This window comes from Balaenoptera musculus, chromosome 11, assembly GCF_009873245.2.
Source record: "Balaenoptera musculus isolate JJ_BM4_2016_0621 chromosome 11, mBalMus1.pri.v3, whole genome shotgun sequence".
Lineage (NCBI taxonomy): Eukaryota > Metazoa > Chordata > Mammalia > Artiodactyla > Balaenopteridae > Balaenoptera > Balaenoptera musculus.
Window position 1 is genome coordinate 26,796,663 of NC_045795.1, and position 21,674 is coordinate 26,818,336.

The following is a 21,674-nucleotide window of genomic DNA, read 5'->3' on the forward strand; positions in this document are numbered from 1 at the left end:
CTGTTTCTGGCTCTGGGAAGGGAGCGGGTAACACAGAGTTCCCAGCTCCTTGGAACAGGACCCCACTGTCCCCAGCCAACGGGAAGTAATTTGGAGTCCATCCTGGGGCTCCGGACAAAGGAATCATGGGAAAGGACATGTCCTTAGCCTCAGATTACTCAGAAATAACCTGACTGTCTATGCTCAGACCCTGACTGGACAAGAAATACCCCCAACACCCGATTAACCACATAGAAGCCCAAATCCCTGATTTGGCCAAGAGATACTCCCAGGCCCTGAATGGTGGGAGGATTCACCCTCTTCAAGGCCCAGATTGACCAAAAGATACTCGGACCAGCCTTGATTGGCCAGAGATGGCCCTTGGTCGAGAGGCTGGGTGGAGAGCCACTTCTCCTGTGTCCCTTGTGAGGGTCCCACAGGCAGGGTGGCCTAGGTCCAGGAGGGGTGGGAGAAGGTGATTCTGTACAGCTGGGCCCAGGATGAGAAGACCCTCTTCTCCGTGATGAGTCGGTGGTGCCCTTGCTGCTAGGCTCATTCCAGATGTAGGTGATAACTCGTCCAGCCCCTTGGGCTCATAGTAGCGGTAGGGCATGTACTGCAGGCGGGGCTGCTGGCTGCAATAGTTGGGGAGGGGGGTGCAGGGGGACCATGCTATAGACGTGCAATCGCCGTGGCGAAGCAACCCGTGCTCGACCGCGAATGGGACTTTTCCCTGGCCTTGCCTGTCTCACCCCGGAAGAGGTCCACAAATTGGCGCATGCGGCTGAGAGGCAGCGCGCGCGGGACTCGGTGCGGGGCACACCAGACCTGCGCACTGGGTGACGCGCGCCAGGCTGCCCTGGGGCTCCTGGATCTTGTTTGGGGGACCCCAGAAGATGAACAGAGTTTCGGGGTCCGGCTGGCGAACTCCGGGGGCCTCCGCAGCGCACAGAATACACTGGACCGGGCCATCACGCGGAAGGTGGTTTTGTTGCCCGCGTCGGCCGAGGAGCCCGAGGTGGGTGCCTCGTTCGCGCGGATTGTGCTCGCGGGATCTCGGGCCCAGCCTGGTGCCTAGCAGGTGGCTGAAGCTGGTGACAATCACGTACTGGTGGCACCGGGAAGGCCTCGTTTTGTTGCCAAGAGTGGGGGTGGAGCCATCGGTGATGCTCCATTTTTACAGGCTGACGGATGCAGGTCGGCAGGGAGCGTTAATGAAAGACCCCACTGGCACTGCTGGGAGTTTGTTGCTACTCGTCTGTCCTCAGCATCTGCTGAGGGACAGGGGACAGAGTCCTGCAGGCCGCCCAGGGGCAGGGGTGTGGGGCTACACTGGCTGAGGGGCCTCCGGCAAGTCATGTGACGTCTCTGAGTCTCCGTTTCCTCATCTGCCCCGGGGAGCGCCTGGCCCCTGTAGCCCCCAAGCCCCCTCACAAGGAGCGGGGAGCCGAGAGCCAGAGTTCGCGCCGCGCCGCGCCGCTCTGGCCGCCCAGGCCCCGCAGCAGCCTCCGCCCTCCAGGTCCTAGCGCCGCCGCTCACCCCCTGGGCCCAGGCCTGGGCGGTGGACCAACTGCTATTGTTTTAACGAGGAGTTTTCATACCCTGTAACAAAGGTTGCCAGTTTTCTCAGCTCCAGATGACAGAGTCCTCATGACCTTTTCCCCTACTTCAATGTAGACAATTCTGCATAAGTTAAATCTTTTTCAGTACCCCATTTCTGGTTCTAAACGCTGTGTGAATAAGAATCACTTAATTGACAGAGATGGAAAATCCCAATCAAGATGGCTTAACCCAAAAGAAGGTATATTGGCTGAGTTAACATAGCAGTTCAAGGAAGACGGGATTCAGGCATGGCTTGATCTAGAGGCACATGATGTCATTGGAGCTCTAGTTATATATTTCTCTATGAAGTCCCTGGCTCTGCTCTTCTTCATTGATCAATGTCATTTTCAAGGCTGTCTTCCTTCAAGACGGTGAAATGGCTTAGAGAAGTTAAAGACTCACCTGTACTTACCACACTATTCAGAGTGTAAATCCGTTCTGGTTGCTCCTGTTAGAAAGATAAACTGAGGCATATTACAGTATTGAGGAGTTCATTTGAGCAAAAACGGATTTGACTTGGGCAGCACCAAAACGGAAGTGGTTAGTGCTCTACGGACAGGGAGAGACTTTTCTAGAGAAAGGGAAGAAGCAAAGTAAGGAAATTATTGATTGGCTGCAGCTTTAAGCCTGGTTGGCTATTTGTGATTGGTGGTCCTTGGCATTTTGATATCGTAACCTTGAGGCATTTACAGGCTTAGATTTTGGTTTGCTTATGAAGGCTACCATGGTAATAGAGCCGCCTCCATCTAATGGCCTCCCCGTTTAATTAGTTTGTCACTCATAAGGAGGAGAGGAGTCTCCTTAAGAGGACAGAGATTCAATGTCACAGAAGACAGAGATTTCATCTACCCTGTTGACTGCTTGTGACAGATACTGCAGACTGGATGCAAAAACTCCATTCTTATTCCTCTGTAATATCCTTCACTTCATTTTTGAGACAGGGACATTTAAAACAGTTTCTAAACTCCTTTTCAGATGATGTATTTATGCCAACAAAGCCATCCATGTAAGATTTGCAAGGTGGAAGGAAGCCAATCTCTACTGAATTGCTTCAACGAGTTCTGAAGGTAAGCACAGTTGTGGAGATTTTGGTCTTCGTTTGTTTGCTTTTTCTGCATCAATGTTATTAGAGCTTCCAGTGTCCAATCTTGTGCCTGGAGGCAGGGCATACGGCTTGAATTGTAGTCAAGGTGATGTGATCTTGGGGCCAACAGCTGACTTCCTCACGCTGGGATCTTGAAGGAAACAGTGTGATACTTGAGTCAACAATTGAACCAGCAGCTTCCTGATGACCCAGCTTTCTGGTAACAGGGAAAACAGCTGCCTCGTTAGGCCAATTCTTTAATGGTGTTCTGGGAATCATTTCTAAAGACTGAGCCTTGGTCTGGCTCCTTCAGCCCCTCCAATGATTTTGTAAGCTAAGGACCCTGTACTAAATGCCTTTTGGCTTAAACTATCTAGAATAGTTTCTGTCGTCTGCACCTGAATCAATGCCCCGCTATATTCTAAGTGTCTAGAACTATTGTTGATACATTGTACATATACAAAAATTATTTGTTACCTGGCTGATTTTTACCCCCAGAAACCTCTACCCCCAAATTTCCTGTTTTTTTTTTTAATTGAATGAAATAAGATACCAGTTACTGCCTCAAATATTAGGACCTGGGTGATGGACTGCACTGAGCCCTGGAACTGAGGGTAGAGCATAGTAAACCATATGGCTGAGACTGAAGGGAGAAAAATTCCCTAAAGCAATTGAGGTATTTTTTGTGGAGAGCAGGAAGTACTACCAGTGGAGGCAAACAATGAGTATGTACTAGAGAAGCCTGCTTTTAAATAATTGTGTGCATTCCATGAGATGATACTTGTTTACCTCGGCCAATTCTGTTTGTGAGACAAAAATACCACAGAGGGAATACTGAGAGCACAGTAAAAACAAATTGTTTGAGACAATGCTATTTACACCCCCTCTTTCCCCATTAGCCACTCACCCCTTCTTCAGTAGTATCAGAATCTCGATTTTTAGCCTGCCCAAGTTAAAGATTTATTTCCTAATTTTGCTGCCCAAGTTAAAGATTTATTTCCTAATTTTCTTAGCAGCTAGGTACAAACAGGTGACTAAGTAAGGACAATGAAATGTAAGCAGAAGTTTCGTGTGTGGCTTCCATAAGAATTCCTTACAAGGGAAGAGGCAAACAGCATTTTGTCCCTTCCACTTTTTCACTTTGCTGGCCTGCAGATGTGATGGTTGGAATTCTGGCAGCCATTTTGGACAATGAGGTGCCCTTGTTGGTACAATGGAAAGAGTGGGTCATGATCTCATTATAATTATGGAGCCACTGTAACAATTCTGGGCAGCTGGTTTTCAAAATCCTTTTGTGATCGATAGGAAAACTTCTAACTTGTTTAAACCAGTGCTGTTTTGGAGGTTTTCTGTTCAATGCAGATGAACTCAATCATATCCAATAGAGATATAGTCAAGTCCTAAGGAATAGGGATGTGACTTTAAATTCTGTAGGGGGATGCACATTATAGACTTAGGAAAGAAGACAGAAATGGAAGAATTGAGCAAAATCAGAGATAAGAGGTGAAGAATGTAGGGCAGTTTTCACAGTGGCAAACATTAATATCATCTTGTTAATATTTCTCTTTACAACTTTCTTTATAGCATCTGAATCTCCTTCCATTTTGTGAGTGTACTATACAGTCATCTAGGTTGAGCCAATCAGACCACTCACCCTGGATCTTAAATCAAAAGCAAATGATACCAGGAAGGGAGAGCAGTAGAAACTTCTTGGTTGTGCCAGTCGAAAGCGGTGTCACCCAGCGTCCAGTGCCAATAACGTGGGAGGGTGCGATGTGGGATTAAGAGATTCGTGGTGGCAGCAACAGGGTTCCTCTTGGCAGTAGCTCTCTGGTTGGAGTTTGGCTGTGGTTCTGGCTGTGTCGTTGCTACATGATTCTTTCTATTCTCCAGGCTCCTTAGTAATTCAAATCTGGCTCCTCCCCTTATAACATCTTTTAAAAACTCCTTTTTATTTGCTTACATCAGCCAGAGTCAGTTTGTGTCGATTGCTAAAGTGAACTCCTTCTGGTACACATCTTCTAATAATCATGCCGTATGTAATACTGCAAAGACAAGCTTTGATTTAAATAAGAAATGTCAACCTGTCTTTTTTTCTGAATTGATTTTAAATAACATCCATATGTTTCTCCAGGGGTGAGAAGTCTTAGGAGCTTCTTTGATTAGTCTTTTTGCCTTTCTAAATTCATGTTTCAAAACCAATTCATTTAAACTTGAAAAAGATGAATTTGGATTGAAAGAATGAACCCATATGTTTCAAATGGATTTTGAATTTACCAAGAATAAGACTCCTTAAATCCACACTTGATAAATACCCATCTAAACCTGTTACAAATGTGACATTAATGTGTGTGTATTAAAGGAATGCAGAATAACTAGGACATAGTATCTGTATTCAGTGAGGTCAGTCTTTCCAAAATTTTGTCCATTTGTCAAGGAAACTTCTATTAAGTGCCTGGCTCATAGTTGGTCCTTAATAAACGTTTATTGATAATTGAATTCGGTAAGAATAATACGATGACTTTTATGGGATTCTGTTTATGTAGAATTCTTGTACCTTAGCAAGATGGAAATAATTTAGCAGCAGGAGGGTCAACAGCAGTAGAAAATGATATGTGAGCTGTAAAATTTATTACGCTGATTACACGATGGCTAGTAGATGTTTTAAACAGAGCACAATTCTGCTTTCCGGGTATTTAACATTTCAGTGTTCATTTCCAAGTGCACACCACCTCCTTCTCACTGCCAGAGTCAATAAGTATTTACTAAATAGGCATACGTGCAAGTTACCTTATCAGGTATACATTCGTAGTTTGTACCAAGCATACTGTATTTCATCCCTTGAAGGACCATGCTTCCTGACTGTGCTATAGGTGGGGTATCATTATTTATTGAATGTCATGATTCATCTCCCTCATATACCTGTAGTTTGTTATGTGGATTAAAATTTGTCCTTAGTTTCTTTCAGACATACAGGTTGTCCATGGTTATAATAAAATGTCCTAATGTATAACAAAATAAGGTTTGAGAATCACTGTTTTGAGAGCTTTGTTACTGAACTATCATTTTACATATTTTTTTAACATTTAAAAATATTTTTATTTTCTTTTACATTCTTTTTAACAAAACTCCTTTCATCTTTACCCCTCCCCCATTGTTATGAAAGGAAAAATCTGTACTTTTTGCTGTGTTTACTTGTTGGTGTTCCCTCCAAGACTGGGTGCTTCTCAAGGTCAGGGCTGATGGCATTTTTCTTTCATTATCATCTTGTCTGCAATATATTTGTAATATAATTGCCACTCAATAAAACTGTATTGTATAGATATAACAGATGGAAATGGGCTTGAAGCTTTTTACTATGTGAGACAGTGCACATAGGTGGAAAGAACTCAGACTTTGGGATCAGAAACATAGTTTCAAATTATTCCTTTATTAATTATGAAATAAATTATACTACTTTCTTTATTACTTATGTAATGAGTAATATTACTGGCTCTTACACTCCTAGTCCTCAGTTAGAAAAAAGAAACGATGGGGGATTGAGAAGATTAATGGAAGTTATTGTATAATTTATTTAGCTCAGTGCCAAATGTACTATAGGCACACAGTAATGTTTGCTCCCTTTTTTATTGGCATTAATTCCAGGCAGTGTTAGGTATACCATTTTACTTAAGTAGAGAAAGCACTAGGTAGATAGTTGAGAAAACTGAGTTCTGATATTCATTTTGACCTTGCATGAGTTTGGATAAAGCCCCTAAACATTCTGGGTCTCAGTTTCTTCCATCTAAAATGAGAATCACATCAGTCAAAGGATAGAAGTTATTAAAGTTAATAAGGTGAAAAGCCTTGGAAAAATTTCAGTAACTACACACATAAAAGGTGTTATTATTTTTGTTTCTGTTTTAATTGTTCACAGCTCAATAAATTATCATTTGTTAAAATTAAATTATATATATACATATATATTTCTTTTGAGGCTAAGAAGATGTTACTAGTATGTCCCTGAGGGCTCCCAGAAAATGTTGATTTAAAACATTGAAAAGTAATCTTAAGGAAGAAAGTACTGTGGTGAAAGAAGAGATTTGAAAGATGATTTTAGCTGTAAGCTTTTGGACAGATTGAAGAGAAGGCTAAGACAGGTGGTGAGGAATGGGTTTTGGAATACCAAATGTGAAATGACAAGGACAGGAACAGAGATTTAACTGTGGAAAAATAATAAGTCCTAGAAATGTATAAGTGATTTTCCAAAAGAAAACTGTTCAACTTGTCTTTGAGTGTAGAATTTTGCAATATGGTCTTTTATATACAACTAACCCTTGACTAATAAAGCGGGGAGCAACGTGTTTATTATTTCTCTTCATCTGGTAATAAACCTGTTGTTGTATTTTGCTCCATTGCAGCCAACTCTCAAGTTCTCCTCCATCCAATGCTTCCAATTCTTCACTGCCACTCTTCAAGACATTCTTTTTAGTAAGCGTTTCACACAAGAAAATGCTGTAAATGTTTGAAGAGGAAATCTTTATTTGTAAGAAGAATATTAACGACTGTTCATTAGAATTTATGTTTAGAAGTCAAAACTCAGGCAGAGAGACATCCAAGGAAGACGAAAAGTTCCAGTTTGTGGGGTTGACACCCTAAGTACTTAAATACCTGCAATCCTCATTGTCATTTTTTAAAGGAAAGTGCAGGGCATTAGGACTGTCAACACACACTCTCTTTCAGTCACGTTGATAATTTTGAAAATGGACATTAACTTCTCAGTTTCTCTTCTGGGAACTTCTGCCCACCTCTTAAAGGTTGGAATTCACCAAGAGTTTTTCTAGAGCCCCTTATTTCGTGCTCACATTCTGTCTGAGAGATCCTGGCTATTCTCATTATCTCTAACCTTTACTAAGACTTCCAAATCGATGTCTCTAATCTGGACCTCTACAGTATAGTTACACAGCCCTTTGCTGACTAGATCTCTCCACAGGATGCCTTATAGGCATCTCTCTCAATACTTCTGAATATGAACACTTTTGTTTCCTCTTAAAAATTTTCCCTCCTCCTGTATTTTCTATCTTATCTGATGATATTACTTTCCATCCAGTAGCTACACAAGAAATCGCTGCAGACCCCACCTTTCTTGCACACCCTACCATACATACCATAAAATCTTGCCAACTTTCCCACCTCAATAGCTCTGGGATAGATTCTTTTCTCTTTGTCCTTATAACAAGGTTTTGGTTTAACCCTCATCATCTCAAGCAGTAGATTCCAAACTCAACTGCCTGCCTCTGGTCTTATCCCATTATGACTAATTCTTCATCCTGCCACCAGAGTGATCTTCTTAAAACTCACATTTGACCATGTCACAGATTGGTGTATAACCCTTCAGAAGAGTCCTAACTCTTACAGGCTAAATATCAAACCCTTTAATATATATGCTGATATCAATATATAGCATATAAGGAACTCTGTCATTTAGCACCTGCCAATGCCATCCTCACACCCTTTTCTGGTAGTCTCTTGCCTGGAATGCCATTTCTACTTTCTTAGCCTACTGGTCTATGTGGAATTCCTGCTAATGTTATGAAACTCAGTTCAGGTTGCCTTCTCCAGGAAGCCTTCCGGACCCTCCTACTTGCTCTCACTGTGTTCCTCAGGAAATACTTTGCTCTGAGCTTTTCTCACAGTTTTGCACATCTGTCATTGCCTTCACTGCGTTGCATTTTGATGACCTCTTTGTGACAACCTTCCAGGCTTGGTTGTGGGTGACTTGAGGACAGGGATCATAGCTTGTTCTCCTTTACCTCCAACATGCTTAGCACCAAGAGTTTGTACAGAATAATAACAAACTGTGTTTTATCAATGGATATATTGAAGGGCAATGAAATTATAAAAAGAGGAACAACATCTTTAAAACATTTCGTCTATGTTTTCCTGTTTGTTCTTCCTCAATTTTACTAATATTGTGATAGGTAATTCACAGTGAACATAGGCTGTCTAAGGGGAAAAGAAAAGAGACGGCCTTCTAAGCTGAGAGGTCATTTCCTTGCATTTCTCTAGATCTGAGATCTAATTAGATCTCTGAAGTTTAAGCCTAAGTCAGGGTAATTTGAGAGATAGTGTATATTTTTCTTACCTTTTCATTTTAATAGTCTTACTACTGGTTGAACAGTTCAAAATCATTGTGGAAGTCTTTCTAAAAATATTTAGGTCATAATCATTTGAAGACAATTCTGATCTATTCTGTGGATCTAAGGATAGATGGCCTTATTGCCTTTCTATATTTTTTGCTTCGTATCATTTGTTTTTTCTCCAGCAAGTTAATTTGCTGTACTTAATTCTATATTTAAAAATAGAAGATAAGTTTAAGTTGTCAATCTAAGCATAATATATTTAATGAAATAAACACAAATATTAAAATAAGTAGTCGGATGCCACCTTCTGGCTCTTGAAGAAAAGAGGAATGTGAATCAATTGTTATACACAAACTGGCATAGTGAAGGTGACTGTCAGTTCCTGTGGGTTGATTTTGTCCCCCACCCTTAAACACATATGGTGTATCATGCTGTATCTTCAGGCTGTGTCAGCTACACATAATATAGCAATGGTAAGGAAGAAACACAAAATGCAAGACTTTGAGCTTCAAAGTTACCTAATTCGCCTTTGCTCAAAAGCAGTTGTTAGAGCTACAGAGTTAAAATGTCTTCTAAAGAAATGTAAATGGCCGTCTGTGCAACTTCAGTGTCAGGCATAAATCCAGAGAGCCAGGAAACATTGTCACCATAAATCCAAGTGGCAACATAGGTCCACAGAGCGAGGAGAGAATCGTATTTCTTTGGTAACTAGAGTTTAAGCTAGTTTCCCCCTAAGAGGAGGAAAGACTGTTTTACTTTCCTTCTGCTTCTTTTCAAACTCTGGGTACTACAAGCCCCTATCTTCAGGAAGGTGATTAAAAGTTATTTATATAAGGTGATAGAAGAGTTACATTTGAAATCTGTGCTCTGTGTATTCTCATCCAATTGATAATACAGCTAAGTAATGAATAGATTTTGTCAACAAAATGGGTTTTTGATGGTTGGGGAACAACTCTAGGATACCAGAATTTTTTGTCTGTGCCTATAGTTGTTATCAACTGATGTTTCAGAAAGATAAAAATAAGACTCAGGACATGTAGGATCTTGCTGTAGACAGCTGGAGGGAAACTTCCTAAGAATTTGAAAACCAATTTCAAAGAGCCCTCGGTTGTTTTGCTGTTAAATGTTGGAAATTTAAAGTCAACAATCCTTTGTTTAGCAAATCATCTTCATGAATTTCTGAGTGTGCAAACATGAACCTGGACATTATTTGGCTAGTGGATGGAGAGCTGAACTGCACTGCATAAGAAATTATTGGATAAGGCCAGACAATATAAAACTCTTAGAGGAAAACATAGGCAGAACACTTTATGACATAAATCACAGCAAGATCCTTTTGACCCACCTCCTAGAGAAATGCAAATAAAAACAAAAGTAAACAAATGGGACCTAATGAAACTTAAAAGCTTTTGCACAGCAAAGGAAAACGTAAACAAGACGAAAAGACAACCCTCAGAATGGGAGAAAATATTTGCAAAAGAAGCAACTGACAAAGGATTAATCTCCAAAATTTACAAGCAGCTCAATATCAAAAAAACAACCAACCCAATCCAAAAATGGGCAGAAGACCTAAACAGACATTTCTCCAAAGAAGATGTACAGATTGCCAACAAACACATGAAAGGATGCTCAACATCACTAACCATTAGAGAAATGCAAATCAAAACTACAATGAGGTATCACCTCACACCAGTCAGAATGGCTGTCATCAAAAAATCTACAAACAATAACTGCTGGAGAGGGTGTGGAGAAAAGGGAACCCCCGTGCACTGTTGGTGGGAATGTAAATTGATACAGCCACTATGGAGAACAGTATGCAGGTTCCTTAAAAAACTAAAAACAGAACTACCATATGACCCAGCAATCCCACTACTGGGCATATACCCTGAGAAAACCATAGTTCAAAAAGAGTCATGTACCAAAATGTTCATTGCAGCTCTGTTTACAATAGCCAGCACATGGAAGCAACCTAAGTGTCCATCGACAGACGAATGGATACAGAAGATGTGGCACATATATACAATGGAATATTACTCAGCTATAAAAAGAAACAAAATTGAGTTATTTGCAGTGAGGTGGATAGACCTAGAGTCTGTCATACAGAGTGAAGTAAGTCAGAAAGAGAAAAACAAATACAGTATGCTAACACATATATATGGACTCTAAAAAAAAAAAAAAGGTTCTGAAGAACTTAGGGGCAGGACAGGAATAAAGACACAGACGTAGAGAATGGACTTCTTGAGGACACGGAACGGGGAAGGGGAGCTGGGACGAAGTGAGAGCGTGGCATGGACTTACATATACTACCAAATGTAAAATGGGTAGCTAGTGGGAAACAGCAGCATAGCACAGGAAGATCAGCTCGGGTGTGACCACCTAGAGGGGTGGGATAGGGAGGGTGGGAGGGAGACGCAAGAGGGAGGAGATATGGGGTATATGTATATGTATAGCTGATTCACTTTGTTATAAAGCAGAAACTAACACACCATTGTAAAGCAATTATACTCCAATAAAGATGTTTAAAAAAAAAAAATTACTGGAGTAGTGAGTTGGAGGCTGTCTGGTAGAGACAGGAGAAGAACACAGAAAGTTGGGTCCAAAGTAGGCCATGATTGATGAGAAATTCCTCAAGGTAGGAAATGCCCAGCTGAATGTAGGGGAATGGTATCTAGTAATCAGTTTTAAGATTTTAAAAACGATTATATAGTTGGGACTTCCCTGGTGGCGCAGTGGATAAGACTCTGCGCTCCCAATGCTGGGGGCCCGGGTTCGATCCCTGGTCAGGGAACTAGATCCCATATGCATGCTGCAACTAAGAGTTCGCATGCCACAACTAAGGATCCTGAGAGCCACAACTAAGGAGCCCACGTGCTGCAACTAAGGAGCTGGCGAGCCGCAACTAAGGAGCCTGCAAGCCACAACTAAGACCCAGCACAACGAAGTAAATAAATACATATTTTAAAAAAAAATTGTATAGTAAACTTGGCACCCTTTGTTGCCCAGAACCTTCAGTAAAAATAGGCTCTCTGTAGATAACACAGCCTTGAGTTAGGCATATTTTAGAGAAATGAGAGAAATCAGAGGAATGTTGCATGTGATTTGAAGTAATGTAGAAGAGGAACAGGATAAAGTGAAACTAAACTTTTGACTGACTCAGGAAAAAGGAGTCAGTGGTAACTAGAAAAAACATAAGAAACATGAGAATGCCCTGAGAAATTAATGAACCAGGTTAAAGCCTTTTTATTGAAAATTTAAATGACTGGTTAAGCCCAGAAGGTGGGAGAACTTTCAATTTCAGGTAACTCTGTGGAAACTTACTATCTCACATATAAACAAACCCTTTAAAATGTTTTACGTAATTCATGAGTTGTACTGCATTCACAATAGTAACATCTAATGAAGCCTGGACAAATGAAAAATAGATCCACTTGGATTTGCATTTTCTTCTATATAGTATATGTGCTTTGAGAATAATTGTTTTTAAATTTAAAAATCCTGCATTTTGTCCTCTGGCATTACTTTTGAATCAAATGTAATTGGGTATGCGTTGGTTTTTAAATTAGAGTTCAGTGGTCTACAAACATTTCCATTGAAGAATTAGTTTTTCTCGCAAAATCTTAAATGAAAAAAATAAGTTTAAAAAGGATAAGATGATAGAACTACTATAGCTAAATTAAAGGGCAGATGATCAAGCTACAGGTGAAATTATATTAAACAGTTCTGCAGGCTGAGAGGAAATAATAATAATATCGGGTGTGTCCTGATCTTCTCCAAGTCCATCTTACCCTCCTGTATTTTCGAATTTGCTCAGAATAATAACCTCATGAGACAACATTTGACACAGTTAACCACAATTTTATGTCTGTCTTTTATTTGTTATCTGGAAGATTTAAAAAATTATTTCACTGCTTTTGTGTCTTTCTCTTAACAGATTTTCTTTACCCAACTTAATGTGTGCCCTTGGTCTTCATTGCTTCCCATGCAGCCTTTAATGGTCCCCAAGTTGTAACTGAACCCACGTTGCCCATCTTCCCTAATTCTCTTCTGAATCTTCCCCTTGTTTCTCCCTCTGTGTTCTTCAGTTTGTGCTCTGTCCCCCATTCTCTCTCTGCTCTGCCTCCTGAAAGCCTATAACTCATTCAAAATTCCTTCAGCATTGCTTCTCCTATAACCACAAACTAACCCCCCATAGCTGCTCTAAAAGGGAATGCTACTCACTCATTCTTTTAATAAGCACTTATCTTTGGTTTTGGCCTTGCCGCGCAGCTTGTGGGATCTTAGTTCCCCGACCAGGGATCAAACCCGGGCCCCCTGCAATGAAAGTACCCGAGTCCTAACCACTGGACCACCAGGGAAGTCCCTTAATAAGCACTTTTGAAGAGCTTCTCATGTGATCAGTTTCAAGCAATGCAGATGGTACTTGTAAAATCATGTTATGGAAAAAACTTAACTGAATTAAGTTGAAATATTGAAAAAGAAAATATGAACAACATTCCGTCATAGAACACTTCACAGAAGCCTAAATGTTATAGAAAATCAAGGTGATCTAAATGCCAGTGCAGACTAGAGTTAGATTAGAAAAGATTCAGAGTTAGAAAGAACACCTAACAAGGAGTCAGAATTAATTTACCAAGAGCAAAATGTGTTGGGCCATCTCATTTCAAATTTTTGTCATTGTTACTGAAATGAGAGGTCCAAAAAATGATGTAGACATACGTACTTGGAATTTTGAAGGCATTTTACAAGATATCTGACAATTTTCTTATGGATAAGATAAACTATAAAATGTATATGATTGCAGCTTGGTAAACTTATTAAATGACAGAACCCAAAGAATACTGATGATGGGTCTATATAGGGAAAGTTCTATGCTTCTCCCCTCTTTCCTTTTATATTTTATCATTTTAGTTATTGACTCAAATGGACATATAAAAAGCAAGCTTATTAAATAAATGTAAAGATAATACAAAGCTGGGAGGATCCCTCCACCCCAAAGGTACCAATCTCCTGGACTAATAAATCAGATACAAAAAAAGATAAAATATTGAATATTTATTATTATAGTGGTCTATACTATTGACTGTAGGCCAGCTGCCCAAATAAAGGGTGGAAGTGAGGGGCTTACCAGCAGCAAATTGTGAAAAGGCATGGTTTTCAGGATCCACTGAGTTCAAGATTAGTTAGCAGTGTAATGCAGCTCCCAAACCCAGTTAATTCTAGCTTATTGCCAAGGATTGAACTATGTCTCCCCTTCCCCCCTCATTCTTATGGTGAAGTCCTAACCCTCAGTGTGATAGTGTTTGGAGATGAGGTCGTGAGGGTAGAGCTCTCATTATAGGATTGTGCCCTTACAAGAAGAGATACCGGAGAGCTTGCTCTCTCTCTCCCTGCTTTGTATGGACACACGGCGAAGGTCATCTGCCAGCCAGGAAGAGAATCCTAACCAGAACCTGGTGATGCCGGCACCCTGATCTTGGACTTCCACCCTCCAGGACTCAAACAAAATTTCTGTTGTTTAAGCCACCGAGTCTTTGCTATGTTTTCATGGTACCCTGAACTAATACAATTAATCTGCACAAATAAGATCCTTTGATCTTAAAAAAATTTTTTTGTTTTGAAAGCCTCTGATTACATTTAATCTGTTCATTTTATTTTTGATATATTCTCAGTTGTTCGTGGCTCATAATGTCCTTCTGAAATTGAGCCCCTAGGAGAACTCAAGTCACTAATTATGTAGCAAGCTCGCCCTCAGACTTACTCTCTGGAGATGAGAGTACAGATTTTTAAAGGGGCACAAGTCAGACCAAATAACTTGACCTTAATGTGCAGGTCTAATATGTCCTGGTAAGCACATTTATACTATTTATAGTTGACAAAAAATTTGTTTTCTTAGCCTTGAAATAGAATATAGACGCCTCTCGAGTCACAGTCAAACAGGTATTGGGGGATAGGGGTTGAGGATAAAGTTGCATGTGGAAACAATGGAGAGTTTTCATGGATGCAGGGTCAATCTAATGGTTTGAGTTTGGGACCTACATGTTAAGAACTTGAACTTTTTATTCAACATAACGCACTTGTACTCTGACTGATCTTCTGTAACAGCGAATGAACTAAATAAGTTGAAGAACTATTTCTGAAATCCATCTTCATATTCATTTCTTCAACACTTGTGAAAATGTCGCTGATGGCACTCGATGAATTTCTGCGAATTCCCTTTTTTAATACCTTAGTAAGGAAGTGTGAAAGAAACCATGATCAAATTAATGCTAAAACATTTCCATAGGCTAGAAAAAAATCTGCCTAGAAATCAGGCCTGGAGGAGGGACAAGCCGCCCAATGTGAACTTTTGGTTGCTGTTGAGTGTTTTTGTTTTTTTAAATGTGGGCCTGCGACGGAGAGGTGAGAGCCGTGGTCTCTCAGGAAATCCTGTGCTTCTTGCTATCTTGGCGCTGGAGTGTGGTAAATTGCTAGAGGTGGTATACAACATATGGAAGAGGAATGGATGTGATGAGACAGACATAATTTATCTGTCTTTCTCATTTCTCTGCTATTTTCCCACTCCTTCCTATTTATAAATATTGTCAAATTTCATCTACTTCCCCTCTCTTTCCTTCTGGATTTGATAACATTGATGTCTCCTAATCCTTATTAATTCTGATTTGATTTTCAAATTTAATTTGCTTTTGAGGAACGAGGAAAGGAAGCAAACAGGTGCACTAAAAACCATAGAAGTTAATATAAACATTAATGCAATGGAATAGTGGGGTTTAGACTGCACTCAAGCTAGAGAGCCAGAGATAAATGGAAAGGAGAGAAAAAGCATCAAGGTAGTGGGCCTTCTCATCAGATTAATCTCCAGCTATGGTTCGCATTTCTCAGTCAAGATTCTAGAGTTAACACGTGCAAGAGGACATTTTCTGCTATATGGAGATGCACAAAAAGGCTTCCTTTGGCACATTCTCTGAAACCTTTATCCCACCATAGGGAATTTGACCCAAAGAGCATCTGATCCACAGGACAGGTGACCTGTAGGGTTTCTGCAAAGACTCACATACAGAGATGGAGGGTTAATTTCCCCAGTGCTTTAGAGAACCTCTGGTGACTGGCAACAAAAAACCAATAGTTTAGCCAATGTTGGATATTCTTACCCTAAATTCAAAATATCTCTGTGCCTTATTCATTTAATATTTAAGAGACATGTACCACACATTCTTCAAGGAAAGCCCCGAAATGTTTTCACGTGCCCATTTGTAGTTAATTACTGCTCCCACCCACAACTCAAGGCATCAACTGACCTGCTTTCTGTTTCTATAAATTTACCTTTTTTTGGCATTTCATATAAATAGAAGTAGGCAATATGTAGTCTTTTGTGTCTGGTTTCATTCACTTAGCATAATGTTTTTTGAGGTCCATCCATGTATGGATAGTTTATTCATTTTTCTTATTGAATAGTATTTCATTATACAGGTATACCACATTATGTTTACCCATTCACCAGATGATGGACATTTGGATTTTTACAATTTGGGTTATTGTGAATAATGGTGCTATGAACATTTAAGTCTTTGAATGGACATATGTTTTCATTTTTGGGGGGTAGCTTTCTAAGTGTGGAATTGCCAGATCATATGGTAAGTTTTCTTTTTTTTTTAACAGCTGAATTGTTCACATTTTTTCTCAGTTTTATCGAGATATAATTGACCTACATATTACGATTTTTATCTCAGGAAAGCAAGCATTTTATTTCATCTAAAAAAATAATTGACATACGGCACTGTGTAAGTGTAAGGTGTACAGAATAATGATGTGACTTACATGTATCTTGAAATAATTACCACAGTAAGTTTAGTTAACATCCATCATCTCACAGAGACAAAAAAAAAAAAGAAAAAAATGTTTTTTTTTTCCTTTTGATGAGAACTCTTAGGATCTACTCTCTTAACAACTTTCAAATATACCATACCGTGGTGTTAGTCATCATGTTGTATGACAGCCCCGGTGCTTGTTTATCTTTTTTTTTTTTTAATAAGCGTTGCCTTGATTTTATTTATTTATTTATTTATTTTAATTTTTATCGGAGTATAGTTGATTTAAAATGTTGTGTTAGTTTCTGCTGTGCAGCAAAGTGAATTAGTTATACATATACATATATCCACTCTTTTTTTTAAGATTCTTTTCCCATATAGGTCATTACAGAGTACTGAGAAGAGTTCCCTGTGCTATACAGTAGGTCCTTATGAGTTATCTATTTTACATAGAGTAGTGTGTATATGTCAATTCCAATCTCCGAATTTATCCCTCCCCCCTCCACGGTAAGTTTTTGTTTTACTTTTGAAGAAACTGCCAAACTCTTTTCCAGAGTGGCCATACCATTTTACATTCCCACCAGCTGTGTAGGAGAGATCCAACTTATCTACATCTTTGCCAATACATGGTTTTGTCTTTTCATTGCAGCCATCTTAGTGGGTGTGAAGTATCTTATTTTGCATTTATGGATATAATTTTTAAACTTAGTATCATCAGTCCTGGCTTGCTCTTAAAGATCTAGGTCCACATTTCCAGCAACTTGCTATTTATTTCCCCTTGGATATTTCACAGTTACATATACGTGGGGGAAAGCAGACCTCTCTACTGACTCCCTATTATTGGTTTACTTTTAGAAGTCCTTATTCTTTACGATAGTATCATAATTTTCCCTCCAAGTTTTGAACATTTCAAATCATCCTTTATGCTTTCTCTCTTCAGTTCTTCATATTTAACCAGCCAGTAAATTCTACAAATGATTTCTTAATATAACATTTGCTTCCTATTCTCATCACCTCAATTCAAGTTTAAACTATTTCTGAAACATTTTGCTCACTGTATTTTATTTCCACTGCTCACTGTTTTGGGACTACCAAGATACGGTAATTTAAATTGAAAAAAATTTTTGGTCATATCCCATTAGGGACTCAAAATTATTTAATGTCCCCTTAATCTCTTTAGCAGAACGTTATTTCTTAGTATTGACACTATAGGGCTTAGACCCAACTTTTTCATCTGGAGAAACTCTTTAGCTCTGGTTACACTGAGACTCTTCTGAATATGTCTTTGCATTTCAGTCTGGAGGTTTTAGTGAAACCTGACCTTATCCACCTTACTAGGAATTACCTTCCTTTGTCTATCTACCTCTTTACCAATCCTTAGGAACAATTGAAGTCTCACTTTCTAAGTGAAGGTTTTACTCACTGCCCATGCCTCTATGAGCTATTTCAATTTGTGCTTCCATGGATGTATGTATTTAGTACTTTGAATACTTACTGTGAACCAGGCTTTGTGCTAGGTGCGGGAATACGAAGTGGGTTAAGATACGGTACCTTTTCTGGAAGAGAATAATTTAGTGTGATGAAGCAGATATATAAAAAGGCAATTACAAATAATATATTGCTGTAGTAAGAGAGCAGTGGACAGTATGTTTTAATATAAACAGCAAGCAGAGGTACAAAGGCCAGTTTGGATTAGGCTGGGTGTGGCTGTAGGTTTAGATAGAGGTGATAATTGAACTGAGTCTTGAATAATGCCTAGTAATGGGGGTCAGGCATGTAGCAAAGGCATAGATACAAGAAACAGCCTGGTGTAATTGGAAGGTACCAGCAGAAAGGGTTTATTGACACGTGAAGTATCAGGCAGAGATTGATGACATTGAAACTAGAGCAGAATTCAGAGACCGAGGCAGAAAAGGTCCTTTTTCTCTTGCTGACAATCCAGACTCTATGCTGTCTGGATAGTGTGACCCCAAAGGACTTTAAATAGGGGAGTGAAATGGTCAGTTTCGTGTTTTATGCCATCTATTTTGGCCACTGTGTGAGGGATACTTTTGATCAGGACAACTTGCTGAAAGGGAGACTAGTTAGGAAATATTTCAGTGTTGACTAGGTGAATGCTTAAGCTATAGCAGTGCTAATGGTGATTAAGAGAAAGGGATGACTCTGATAAATATAATTTTTCTGTAACAATCTCTGACACAGGAATCCCTATACAAGTAAAAATGTCTCAAACTGTAATAGCCAGTGCCTTTTAAGAGAGTTCTGTAGGTCACCGGTGATATTTTTATTGCATAATTTTTAAGTAATGAGGGACTACTCCTTGAGATGTATCTTAGTTAAAGTCTTGATTTGTAAAGTTCTTCAGTCCTTAGAAATGTCCTTAGGATAGAATTTTAACTGTATTTCACTAGTTCTAACTGTTTTGATCAGGACACTTTGAAGAAATTTTCCTCTACCCTTCTAGGTTCTTCTTAGCTGGTCTAAGAATTAAATTGACATGGGATAGATTAATAGGAGAAAATCAAAAGTTTAATAACCTAGCTCTATTCTGGGAACAGGCTCTCTAAATTCTCTTAGGCAGTTAGAGGGAAGGTCAAAGTTTCTTCCTGAGTCTTTTGGGCCTTGATTGTTTTCAGCTAGAAATAATCCACACGCCAAAGATACACTTTGGGTGCAAGTTTTGCTTCCCTATACCAGTTACAGTAAGCAAATTTCTGGATCACATAACTGGACAATCCAGGGGTACAGCTGGAATCAGCTCTGTCTGGATCAAGCTATTCAGAAGATATCTTCGGTGTTCACACTCTGCTTTCCTCTAGTGTAAGTCCTCTCCACAAGTAAGCCAAATGGCCACTGTCTTTGGCAAAAATATAAAGAAGCTTTTGTTTGGCTTAGTTTGACTCATTGTTCTGGGGGCTACTGGGTTAGACTAATTGGTTGGAACTGAGTCAGCCCTGGCTCTGGAGCGGGAGGAAGATCAGGCTTGCTTGAGCCTCATGAAGTGGGCTTTCCACAGGAAAAAAGTTCTCTAGTACCAGACAGAGTGGGGGAGATGAAGTCAACACATGCCCACTACAGTCATTTTTGGCACTATAGGAAATTGAAGTATAAAATGAATGCCATTCTTTTGGGGCAATTGAAATAGTGGGAATTTATAACATTGCATATTCTACGTTCTGGCCTTCCTTTCGGTACCTAGAAATGTGGAACTTTGGAGAACGCAACTGAGCCTAAACTCTCAGATGTGCTTTTATATCTGCCATATTCACTCCTATATTTGCCAGTCCAACTACACATCCAGGAAGATTCTAAGACCTGACCCTGATACATATTCCCAGAGAATCTGCATTAAACAAGCTTTTGAAATACAGGGTTCTCAGAAAGAGAACAGGTATATTTTAATGGGCCATCTTTAAATATTTTCTGAATGATAGAAAAACAAAACCTTGTGAAACATAAAGGTTTAGTATAAATTTGAGTAGACTGGAAAGTAATATAATGTACACCTTGACTAGCTTCCTGGTAATAGAAATGCGATAGTAAATGGGAACATGAATTTGTTGGACTTAAACCCTATAAAACAACTTTTATAGTATCAACCTACAGAGATGTGAGTAATTTAAAAATTGTGTATTTTCTGTTGATTCCTTTACCCTATACTGCTTTACTCATAGTCTTCTATTTTCACTTCCCTAAAACTAAACAACTGGTGAAATAAATATGATTAGAATTTATTACTATTTGTCTGGTATAAAAAAAAAATCTATTCCCTAGGTTTTAAGGGATAATCTAAATGACAATGGAATGTGGTGACGATCATTAGGAGTTAAAGATACTGTTTTAAAAATTTTAGTGTTTCCTTAGAGCTCTAAACTTTCATTATTGTATTTCTAATGTATTAAATTAGGTATTTTATTTTCAGAATAAAATTTCACAACACCATGTTTGCAAGTATATCTTATATCAGCACATGTTCATCATCAACATCAATCAAATTATCTTGAATTTAAAAAATGCTTAAAACATGATACTAGTATTCATACCTTATAAGAAACTGCATAAAGTTGTGAAGAAGACAAACATTTAGAGTCAGATCTGAGACTGAGCCTTAGTCATTCCACTTGTTTGCTGTCTCACAAGATTTTTATAAATATTAAATGGGATAACCTATATGAAAGCTACTAGCTTAGTGACAGGAGTTCTTGTAGATGCTCAAAATAATTTTCTTTCCTTTTTCATTCCTATTTTCCTTTCTCTTTTTTTCTATTACCTTATTATCTTTCCCCCTCCTTTCTCTTCCATTTTTAAAGATCATTTTTCTTATCATTTCTTGCTTCTCTCAGATTAGCCTTTTCTGTCTTTTGTTCTTTTGTAACTCATTTGAGAGCTTCAAGCTCACGTCCTTAAAGATATAAGTCCAGTAGAAAAGAGCCTTTCTCTACGGAAGTTCCTCCCACAAGTTCAAGGATTCACTCTGATTGGACACTTGGTGTCTACTCCTAAGACAATCAGTGCTTCCAAGCGATGTGGTGTGCTGACCGATACAACCTGTGTCATCTAGTGCAGCCGTGAGAATGTGTGGGAGAAATATGGGATAGAATGATTCCTTAAAGGAAATTTCAGGTATTTCTATCAGAAGAAAATGATTGGAAGCTGGGTAATTAAAACCCAACAAGCATTCATTACATTTTCTTCCTTTACGGAGCTCACAGTTTAGTTGAAGTGACAAAATGCATCATATATACATCGTTCTTCAGTTCTTTTCTGGGCCACTTTCTTTTCCCAGTCTATATAGTTCCTCACTTTCTCCTGTGACTCCAAATATAATGCTAATGAGCTAATGGCGTCCAATCTATATTTCCAATACAATTCTCTCCTGAGATAAAAATCTGTATATACATCTGCCAACACCTCCAATCAGATACCTAGAGGGAATTAAAAATCTCAACACATGTAAAATGGAAACATTTATCTTCCCCAACAAACCGATGCCTCCTCATGTGTTCATTACCTTCTACTCAGATGCTGATCCCAAATTGGGTTTTCATCCTTATTTCCTCTATATCCCTAATTTTCTAAATG

General features: G+C 39.2%; 1 pseudogene; it reads right to left on the reverse strand.

Moving 5' to 3' along the window:
* Positions 1 to 429: 429 nt before the first annotated feature.
* On the reverse strand, positions 430 to 1,403 carry LOC118904336 (annotated as a pseudogene).
* Between the last annotated feature and the right edge of the window lie 20,271 nt (positions 1,404 to 21,674).